Raw genomic sequence first — 12,623 nt, 5'->3', positions numbered from 1 at the left:
TAGGAGACCGGTGTTCATGTCCCCAAGTGTTACTGAGTTATTGAGACGTTGGTGATCTGTTTACGTATTTGACTTATTTTTCGTTGTTATTTAAAGCCCAACCAACCACCTAACCAAGTACTTTTGTTGCCCTAACGTAATGTTGTTTCTGTGTTGGCGGACACACAGTTTTACACATTATGTGCCATCACCACGTTCACAGGTCATGGTCATTTCACAAACCAGCATTCACAACTACAACTTGATTTTGTCGGACATCATGAACTGTTTGTCAGGCTATTCTGTTTCAACTGAGTCTTTTTCTGAAACTGCAGCTGCTGTTGTATTTATTTCTCATGGTACATTAGACCAGTGATTTTCAACTACTGTGCCGCGGAACACCAGTGTGCTGTGAGAGATCGTCAGGTGTGCCGTGGGAAAATGTCCAATTTCACTTAATCGGTCCAAAAAAATATTGTTTAGTTGCTGCAAATAATTTGCAATTGTTGAGCATCTGAGCTTGCAATATAGTGGCTGGCATAGTAATTAGGCTCTTGCATGCCAGTTGGTGGCAGTAGGTAGCGCAATAATGACCATGTTAGTTGAAGACAGTAGAATTAAATGATGCGCGGGAGAGGTTGCAGTGACAAGACGAACAGCAATGGAGAAATCTGAACTGGGCCCTGGACAACATTCTAACCCAGGTTAAAAGCCTAGTGTGAGATGAGCTTTTCAAGCATGACTGCTATAAAAAATAAAAACAGAGAGAGACTGAGAGCTGTTGAGGAAGAGCTTTGTGTGTGCCTTTCTTCAGTTTCTGCCAGGATATCAGCTCCGTGTTCATCTAAACATGCCCAGGTTTCACACTGAGTAAAGATCAACAAATTGAGAGACTTGTCATTAAATTGTCAGCATATACTTTATGCTGTATTATGCTACAATGTTTCATTTTGTAGCTTTTTTGGTTGTTGGTGTGCCGCGGGATCTTTTTAATGTAATAAATGTACCACAGCTCAGAAAAGGTTGAAAAACACTGCTTTAGACTATTATTTCATTCCATTTCTGTCATCTTTTTGACATTTGACACAGTTATACATTTAGATTTAAATGTGAATTTGGCCTTGGAAAAGAAGAAACTGATCTTTAACTTTGTTGGATGTGAACAATTTGACTGATCCCACAACACAGAGTACCTCTTCAATAAATAAAAGGCAGTCAACTGACATTACCTGGTATTTTCTTCACCCCATAATTATAATAATAAATAATAAAAGGCTATTAACGCACATGTAGAACCTCAGAAGGCAAAGACTTCCAATCCATATCTTCTGTAATTGTGTTGCATGGACTAATTACACATTTTATTAGGCTACACCATGACTGCACTGTGTGTATGTATAACCTCATTAAGTTTAATATTTGGTCTAATTTATTCAGACCTTATCAGATGCTACATGCCAAATGCTCTATTTACAAACAGCATTAATCCAACACTTTAGAAACCTCCAGTCCCCCCAGCTGTTCATTTACATCTGTGAAAATACCACAAGCAAGTTCCTTAAGTCTAGATATCAAGATGTTACACCCAGCAGTCTGTATGCAGATTGACAGCGAGGCCAATAGTGATACCTCAAGTAATGTAAATAAGACAATCTTGAGATATTGGGAAAAAAATCAAGAATGCTACAGCACTTTATAAACTGATTATAATAACTGATGACAACCAGCTATGAGATCATCACCTGCCTCGTTCATCTCTGTGATCTCTTATGTGTTGAGCTATATTGACTTTGGTGTATCTTGTTGAAGGATATTGCCAAAAATGAGGTTGCATGTATCAGTTGCAGTGCAAATAAGGTCACAGCCAACAGCAAAGCAAACTGTTGAAAATGTTCTTGCTTTGCACACACAGGTAGCCTTGTGTTCACTTAGCTGCTTGCTATAAGGTGAAAATGTACGCTTGACAGTCGTAGTCAGATGTAAAAAGTAGAATCACCCTCCCTGGATGTCAGACTTTCCTTTGTGACAACACACCATTTTAGGCAATTAAAGCTTTGTTTGTACTCGTGTGTGGCACAGTGGCGTGTGCCATCACAGATGGTGTGGAAACTACGAGCCCGCACAAAGGCGTTTATACTCAATGTGCTGTTTGTTGTCCTGAAATGGCAGAGAACGTACAAATAAAATACACTGTGAAGAAGGAAGAAGTCAACGGCTGGGAGGAGATGCGTCTTTGACCCAACGAGACCAGTGCGGGATCCAACATGGCAGCCCCCTGCTGCCAGATTATACACATGCTTTGGGGCGACTGTGGCTCAGTTGTAGAGCAGGGTTGTCCTTCAATCAGAGGATCGGCGGTTTGATCCCCGGCTCCACTAGTCCATGTCGATGTGTCCTTGGGCACACATTGGACACACTTAACCCTAAATTGCTCCTGTGTGTGAATGTTGGATGAATGTTAATTAGTTCTGATGGGCAGGTGGCCCCTTGTATGGTAGCTCCTGTCATCAGTGTATGAATGAGTGTGAATGGGTGAATGATGACGTGTAGTGTTAAAGAGCTTTGAGTGGTCGGAAGACTAGAAAAGAGATATACAAGTACAGTCCATTTACCATTTTACCATTTACACTTTTCCCACGAAATAAACTCCTTTCGGTTACAAATTAACTAATAATACAACCATTGGACCTGGAAGACCTTGAGGATTTTATCAATGAACATTTCAACCGTATTTTCACCATGGCCGACACAAAAAGGACAAGACGAGGACAACTTTGCCTTCACACCAAACAACAAAAGACACCAACAATACGACTCCATCCACATCCTCCCGGACAAATCATGCTGTACGTCAGTGACATTTTCATTTCAATTGACAATAAACTCGCAGGACTAGACCCAAGAATAGCTCTCGCTGAAATACTCCACAGAGAATTCCAGCAGCTCCACGAAAGCCTCGAATTCAGCCAAGATCAAATAACCACACTAACCAAGGAAAACAAATCCCTCCAACACACCGTTATTTCCCTCACAACTCAGTTTGCCTCTGTTGCTAAAGAAAACAAGGTCATAAAAAAAACCATACTCGATTTACATGAGAGACAATAACGTTTCTTACCGGTATCCCAGAGCGCACACAAGATGACAACCCAGAACAGCTGTTCAAGGGATTCATGACCACTCACCTCAAAATCTCCCCAGACACATTTAAGGACATTACATTCCACCGAGTACACCGCATGGGACGATAAAACCCCGCTAAAAAACGGCCACGTCCCATTGTTGCAAAATTTGAACACTTCAAACAAATACATTTACAACGCCACAGCAGAAAAATGAAAGGCACGGACTATGAACTCAATGACCAAATCCCCGAGAAATCCTGGACAGACATAAAATACTATTCCCAATCAGAAGACAACACGTGCAAGAAGGACAAAAAGCTAATTTCAATCAATAAATTGTATATTGATGGTAAACTTTACAGTGACAAATAAGAACCCCCTGACTAATCTAATTCTAGTTTTCACTCTCTATCAACCCCCCATATACCCAAACATGCACACATATGGACATGCACAAAACATAAATCCGTTCAAACGGACCACATCTCATCTTCATGAATTCACTTATATTTTTAACTTGGACCATCTGTAGAATTGGTTCACAGGCAAAAATACATAAGGTACTCAACCACATAAACAAATTACAAGCAGACATATGCCTTCTTCAAGGTACATACATCTGAATCTGATAAATTAAGAACACCACAATTCAATCCCATCTTCTCCACCTATTTCAACTCCAGGCAAAGGGCCGTAGCCATGGTAATACACAGAAATCTCTCATTTATTCATAACACCATCACAGATCCAGAAGGACAATTAATCATAATACATATCACAATACACAACTGCTCTATTACTACTGCATACATCTACGAACCAAATGATGACTCAACCTTTTTTCACACTTTTTTTTACCATTCTCTATAACTTTCTGTCTGACTCTCCAATAATAATTTAAAGAGATTTCAATACAGTCATAAACCCCAAATTAGACATATCAAATAACTCAAACAGCAAACGTAACTGCCATACCACAGAAACCATTAAAGGGGTCATGAGGGATTTTGATCTTGGCAATGATTGCCGATTAAAGCACCCGACTGCTGGACAATTTTCATTCTTCATTTTATGTTCATCACTCTACTCCCTTTTTACTTTTTTTTAACCAGCAACTCAATTATCTCCCAAATCTCAGACATGCTAGTACACCCCATCATAATTAGTGACCATGCTCCTGTCTCCCTTACCAAAAAAATGAACCATTCACGCAAACTGTCCAATAGATGCCGATTTAATACATCCTTACTTAATGACCCTGACTTTGATAATTATATGAAGAGAGAGTGGGTGTTCTTCCTTGAAATAAATGATTCACCACAAATAGCACTATCACTGCTTTGGGAAACAAGGACAGCGGTATTAAGAGGAAAAATCATATCATATTCCACATACAAGAAAAAGAAAGACAATGAACAGGAAACATACTTGGAAACATACAATTTAGGAAATAGACTGTATCAATGCAAATAATCTCACAACACAATGTCAAAATGATTTATGAAAATAGAAATTACAACACACAAACAGACACCTACATGCATGCCACATGGGACTGCACACCAATTAAGCAATTCTGGCAGAACATCATCAACAACAACATATCCAACATTAACTTAAACAACACATCCACTAGAATACTCTCCATAGCCTGAATCATCACCAAGAAAACTATCCTCATGAACTGGATATCAAGACACAAAATAAATTCATTTATTTTTTGATTGTTTGCTTTTAAATCAACACTGTTATTATAATTTCCTCATTATTTTTATTGTTAGTAACATTATCTATATATTTTTTTACGGCCAAACTCAATCAATCGCATGACACACTTCCTCACCCAACCCCTTGTCCTCCTGTGTGTGGTGGCCTGTTGTGGTGCTGGCTCTGGGCGTGAACACGTGACTGAGTCCCCCCCAGGTGTATGGTTATTTTGGCGCAGCAAATAGGTGCTGCAATTCTCCAAAAAAGCTCAACAACAAAAACATGAGAATAACACTATACCACACAAAAATTCACTTCCAAGCGCTGCGATCACTTACAGAGCTATCTTACAGAGAACCGTGTTGGCGACTTTTTCTGGCGCCCTCAATTTCCAGCAAGCATAAACCTAGCATAAAGACGATATATAGCTGGGAAAAAACATGATAATCTCTTGTCCTCTTGTCCTCCCCCAGAGGACAGCCACATCCCCCGCCCCCACCAACCCGATCCACCCCAAGAAGAGTCAACAGCCCCTGGGAGCCCCGCAGGGCACTGCAGTGCAAGCTTACACATATCTTAATATAACTTCATATTTTAAGCAAGAGTACAATATCAGCTGTCGTATCAGGACCTAAAACAACCCCACTAGCCTCTTGTGAACTGAGCAGTATTACAAAAATAGCAACTCTATGTTAACATGTTACTCATTTCCTGATGTAATGCTCTTTGGCTTACCAGCCACCTCATGCAACGTATGTGGGTTGCCGTTTTTGGTGTGACAGCAAAAACTAAACATTTATGCCTGGAACCAACACTCAGAGGTAGTGACATTTGATTAGCAGTGGACATATTCTTGTCAGTCAGGTTCGTGGTTGCTGAAACACTTGGTGATTCTGCGGTGTATGGCTGAAGTGAGCAAAGCCACTTTGTCTGAATGTGAATGAATCTACATGTGCCAGGATAAATATTCAGCAAAATCCATTACAATATCATGAAACTGAAAGCAAAAACCTTGACTAAAATCAGACAAAATGAAAAGGAGTTCCACTGCTTGACAAAAAAAAACCTACTAAAATGTGTTTTTAAACCAGCTACATTTTCATTCAGCGACTTAGACTAAAATTAATTAAAATCAAAATGAAAACTGCTGCTCTGGGCTTTATTTACATAGCCGGTCCGGCCACATCAACATTTTAGTGCTTGTGAGTCACCGTGTGTCTCATACGACAGTTACAGCTCAGAACGCCATCCAGACCCATCACATTGCTTCAATGCTTGCATGATATTTGACACCAAAACAGCAGTTGTGATATGAAAGAAGAAGAAGATAGTTTTCTGTTCTCACCGGCTGCATCACAGAGGGATTTTGAAATGTATTCGCTGCCAAAGATTTAACCCTTAAACACATACCGTGGGTCTTCAGAGAACCAGGATCAAATTACACCCTGTCTAATCCCTCATTTCATTCCATTTAAAATAGGGTCATTTGTGGTTTAGTGAGCTTTTTTTTTTCTTTGAAGGAAATTATAATGTATGCAATGCTTTTAATCAGGAACACAAGACACGTGTTTAATGCACATTTGCAACAATTCCTCTGTGTATTTAACCTGGCCTTCATGTTAATCTGATGGATTCCATTTAAACTTTTGCTGTGGTAAAAGTGATTTGACTTGAGTTTATACAGATAAGAGACCAACTTGTGAAGTTGGCATCACTTTTGCATAACCTGGAGCATAGCTGAGCTGAAGGGCTCAAGATAAAAATGACAAATTAGTTTTTAAATTTTAAGTGCAGTTTGGACATTTAAAGGACATTTAAAGCTATTATGAATTGTATATTTATCGATATACATAATTATCTTTCCCTTATACTCTTGTGTACTTTTACTTACACTTTTTGCTCAAACACATGTTAGAAGAAAGATATCGGGGTGCAGCAGAGTAACAGAGGACAAATTAGAATAGATTGGCAAACAAAAAGGTTTTGCATCCACAGCAGTTACTAATATTTGACCTTGTTATGTTAAGTTATGACGTTACTGCAATAAACCATTATGCAAACCCAGTGGTGCCTTTTGCATTTCAACATCCATGGACTGGCCCGAAGTACCACATCTCTGTTTCTGCACTTTTTCAAACTCAGCACTAAAAACTAAGGCTTTGCAGTTTTCTTTTTTTATTTCTTCATGGGTGAGCTGACAAAGCATTACAACTCAAAGTAGCCTTGAGCTGATTTTAATAAACAAGCTTATACATGAAACTTAAAACCATATCCCATCATCTGTGGGACCTTTTTCATTTTTAACATTTCCTAGATGAAAATGCAGTTTTATACAGAGTGGGAAAAGAACTCAAAATGAAAAACGCTGAGTAAGATCTGAATGCATTTGCTTGAATAAAACCTTGACAAATATCCTGAAGTACTGTACAGTGCAGTAGTATGAAGTAATAGCAAATGCAGATCCAATTATTTATACACTATTCCTACTCAGATTTTATAGGAAATACGTTTTCACTCACTGATAGATATTTATATGCCACTGCAACTACTTTCCTGTTCATTGGTTTTGCATCAATTGTATACAAATGAGAAAAAGGCTTAAACATTGTGTCATCTCACCATGGAATTGTATTTTTCTCTGATAGAGGTAAGTTTGTTATGACTTGTTTTCAATAAAGATGGCGGTCAGACATATGCATGTTTTTATATTTAAACTTGACATTGCTTTTCTCACTTCAGTCAGGCAGTTATCAAGCTTTTACTTTAAGGCTGTGAGTCTTTACAGTTAAATTAGATAACAGCTGTGATTACATGGGAGATGGAGTGAGCTGGAAACAAAGAATGATTGATGGAAAAAGGGGGAGAGAAAGGAAGGTGAGAAGACAAATACAGCAATTGAAAAGCCTGAAAGTTATTGACATTCATATAAACTCATTTAAGATAAGACGTGTTGGTCAATTCTGGGTTGGTTTGGTTTCCTGGGGGGGGACAGATACTGTTGAGTGTATATGTATTGAAATCAAAAGGTGCAGGTCAACAATAAAAGCTTGTAGAAGTAGGGGAGACCAGGGACAATTGTAACATATTATATATTTTATATTTTCCCAAACATATATATGTCCACTAATATATAATACAATTGATATATTATCACTGATAAGGACGATACTATGATATCAAATTGCATGCAAAAAAGTCAGAGTGGATGAGAGCAGTAGTAACACTGACAAAATAAGTCAGATCATCCTACTGTATCTCAAATAAAAGCAGCTATATATTGTTTAAATTAACACAACACAAGAAAAGTTTATTGATGAGCTGCCATACCAGAACAAACACATTTATTTTAATACACCCTTTTACATACAATGTTACATTTGAATTTAGAGAAACACTGGTGTCATCACAGACATTGGGCCATAAAAAAGTATATATATATATATATATATATATATACATATATATATATATATGTATATATATATACACATATATATACATATATATATATATATGTATATATATATATATATATATACATATATATACGTATATATATATATATATATATATATATACGTATATATATATATATACTTATATATATATATATATATGTATATATATAAAGTCAGCACACTGAGCACAGACAGTGAAGAAATATAACTGCTACTGTGTAAAGGGAATACTGCTGTTAAAAAGCACCTTATTTGTTTAGTGTTTGCAAACCAAATGTTATTGCACATTTGTTCATATAGCAGTACTTTTAAATTATAAGTGCACAATACACTACTTTTTAATTCATTATTGAACTTTGCGCATAACAATGCGATTAATCGCAAAAATTATGCGATTAATCGCGATTAAAAATTTGAATCGTTGCCCAGCACTAATATATATAAATATAAATGGTAATATAGGCAGAATTGAGTGTATAGGGATATGATACATATAAATATATACATATATACTGGAAGTTGAACTTCACAAATAGGCATTGTAATATAATTCATGTCGTCAGTTTTCCAGTGTGAACACACTACATACTAAAAAACAGCTAATAATCAGTTTGTGGTTGGGAATTGTGACATGCTGTAAGACTTTAGTAGATCCATCTTCTACAGTGTGACATGTAATGAACCCACAAGATCCCTGTTATTGCACAATATGTACCTGAGCACAACTACGCAGGTGTTTTCACTCTGGCAATTTAGACCAAAACGAATTATAAAAGTGATAGCTCTCTGTCCTAAAGAGGTACAACAAGCTAACAGGAGGGCCAGTAAGATGTCAATCAGAGAGAGAATGGAAGTTAACTGAAGGCAAATATTCGCCAACATGGGGCAGTGCCCTAATAACAAGATAAAGAAACAGAAAAAATGTGAAACAGTTCTTTGTCCTTTCATATTTCAATGTTGCACTGGAAGTCGTATGCAAGAATAACTTTTTTTTTTGCTTTTTCAGTAACTAACAACGCTTTTAAATGTCCTTTATAAATTACACTTCAAGGTAAAAATGCATTGACTGACTGTTCCTTTACTTAACTTGACTTAAAAACGTGTTTGTTAACCCAGACAAAAAGCTGCCTTATTTACACTCTATCATCTTCATGTATTTCAATACAGAAATGGTAATAATGTATCTCCCTTTCCTTCTTTCCATTGTTATGTATGCACCTGCCATTTTGGGAATGAACTTTTCATTTCAAGGCATGAACCAGATACCTGTACAAATACTTGACATCAAAATTGATGCAGCGTGAACTGAATGGCTTGAGGCTGAGAAAAGCTCAACTTTGATTGACACAAGTGTCTTGCAGTCACTTGTGACCACACTGATTTGATAGAACCAGAAGTCTTTGAGGAGTGTAACAGCAACTAGAAGCAGATTAGATTCTAGACTGCAGGCCCTCGGCTAGCAGTGGGAAATCATTACAGTAAATTAACTGTCCAGCAGAAAGTGGCCCCAACCGATTAGACGTTTGAGCTTCTCTTAAGATTGTTAGCAACTAATAATGTCCTCTTCAATTTATTTTGGATATTGAATAACTGCTGATCTCTGCGGTTGGTAAACGTATTACTTTTCTGTGTGATTTCTTCTTCCCCTATTTTACCCACTTCCATCTACCGGTCCTCCTCTCTTGCTCCAGTGTCTGCTGCTATCCCAGAGTCCCTCCATGTTACTATTAAAAAGCTCCCCGCTGCTAGGAGACTACAGCCAGTAGGAGAGCAGACAACCATATCTGAAGCTGGTGCCCGTTTTCCTCTCAGTGGTGAGGCGTGAGGTTGAGCGACCGCAGGAGTAATTCTGGTCTCAATGTGGTCTCATAAGCAGTAAATCCATCAAATTCTGTGTCACATGCCATGTCGCTATTTTCCAAGCCACTCTAGCTGTTATATTTGTTGAAGTGGGCATGGTTTGATCTCAGCCCATTTTTGATGCACTTTTCCGATTGTGGCTCAGAGAGCAGGGTCCTTCAATCAGAGGATCGGCGGTTTGATCCCTGGCTCTGCTAGTCGCATGTCGATGTGTCCTTGGGCAAGACACTTAACCCCAAATTCCTCTCGTAGCTGTGCCTACCGTGTTTGATGGGTGTGAATGATGACATGTAGTGTTAGCGCTTTGAGTGATTGGAAAGACTAGAAAAGCGCTGTACAAGTACAGTCCATGTACCATTTACCATTATGCAGTGGGTGGACTTAGTCTCAGACGTGAAGTTACACTTTAATTATGGGCTTCTCTATATGGGTGGAAGGAAACTGTTGGCTGCCATTGTCCAGTAATATGTTACCACTTTTTTAAACAATGTGACTTTTCAATAAATGGTCAATCAATGGTTAAAAAAATACTACTGAAGTTTCCATCCATCATGCCAGTACTGTCACCAAGTAGATGTCCCAGTATGCATTGCTGATAAAGTTGTCAATGTTGAACCTTTAGAACCAGCCAACACCGGGGATTATCCATGTTTGCCAGCATGTGAAGCTCCAAACAGATCAAACACTCAATGTAGTGGAGTTTTCCTCAGGGGTGAAATCATACCATCGCTCATACAGCTGCACTTTAATGTTTGAAGCTGATAACATGTTATAAAATGTGAAGTTATTCATAATCTGTGCAGATATTGTGGGTAGTCATTTTGGCTGACTGAAATACTGCTCTCAGATGCAATAGACGACTGAGATCTAGTACATAACATCCCCGGCTCCCTGGGGGCAGAGAGTAGACAACAGAACTTGTCTTCTCTCTGCAGTCAACTGTGGCAGCCTTGTGTGAACTACAATGACAGTTACAGAGCGTTTGGCTGAGAACACACTGGCAAGTATTGTGGAGAAAAGGTTGTAAAATATTGAGTTTCAGTCATATTACACTATTTAGAGAGATGGGAGGGGAAAAAAGACCAAACAAAACGTAAAGACTCAGTATCACTGTGCTTTCTTGTTAGACATGTTGTAAATCTTTAATTTGTTGTAAACTGTGGAAGAACAGAGAATTAAGTGAAGAAACAATAGATCAGCCAACACTATTTTTGGCTGCAGGAGTTAATCATTTTGAGTCATTCAGTCGCCCACATTGCAGACATTACCCTACATCAGCTACCCCTATTAATAGAATTATTATTAAAAACATAATTGAGTCATTACAAAGCAACTATAAGCAGGCTTCATCATAAATCCATCATTGACTCATGCTTTCGTGCTCTCTCTTTTAAAACTAGACATGCCAGCAGAAATTAAAAGGAGGTCAGGGTGCTTGATGAGCCTTGTGTCCTATCAGCCACATGCTGAACAAATGAAGACATTTTCATTCCTTTAGAGACCATGACAAATCTGCCTCCTACCAGCTAGTTGACTTTAACACTAAATTTTAAAAAAGCTGCAACCATCATAATTTAACAAATAATCAACCAACGTGGAGGAAATACCTTTAAAATGAGTAGACATGAAACATGAATGAAACAAGAGTACACTAAATGTTAATTACAGTCTTTCTGCAGTATTGAATTATTGCAACAACAACAACAACAATAACTCATAACTAGAGCCACTCTGTAGCTACAATTTAACTCCAACTCAACAAAAAAGAGAGATCAGGTATATTCAGGAGTTTCTAATTACTATCTCTATATTCAACATTGTCATCACTGTAGAAGAAAATAAGAGACTTTCCTCACACAGCTGTCTGAAAAACACATAGAGGGACTATTTAGACCAGTTCTCAGCCTACACAGCATGGTGACAATATATTTTCCAGCGGAGAACAGATTTCCCATCAGCCCTTCCACTCCTTCTACAAAGCTAGGCTAAAGGCGTCATGAATTGACTTCAGTATTGAACTGAGGTACAAACTTGAAATTAATATTGACCCCTTTCCAACTTTTGCTAAGGAATTAAATGAACACATTGTAGGAGTATGCTTATAAATGGAGAATGCCTATAAAAAAAAAAGTAAAAGAAGGGGAGAGGAGTTGAGAGAATGAGAGCGGTAGCAGTATGGGGGAGAGAAATAATAAAAGTAAGAGAGACAGAGATGTGGACAGATGAATAGGTTTAGAGAGAGAGAAGAAGAGAGAAAGAGGATTGTCAGTAATGGAAGAGGGTGATACCAGCAGAGAAGGTGTCTGTGTTCTCTGCCTGAGAGAGTAATCGATTTCAGGCTCCCAGGCTCTTTTGTTGCCCCTCAAACTGGATGACCGACACTGAAATAACTCCATAGTGCTGAAAGAAACAGATAAGGCAGGGGGAGAAAGAGAGACGAGCAAAGATAATGTATATAAATACTGAAGGGAAGGTGTAAGCAATAAAATACACA

The sequence above is a fragment of the Cebidichthys violaceus genome, unplaced genomic scaffold, assembly GCF_023349555.1.
Source record: "Cebidichthys violaceus isolate CVI_PGR_0920_01 unplaced genomic scaffold, fCebVio1.0.p SCAF_2, whole genome shotgun sequence".
NCBI lineage: Eukaryota > Metazoa > Chordata > Actinopteri > Perciformes > Stichaeidae > Cebidichthys > Cebidichthys violaceus.
Note: the sequence above shows the minus strand (reverse complement) of the source record.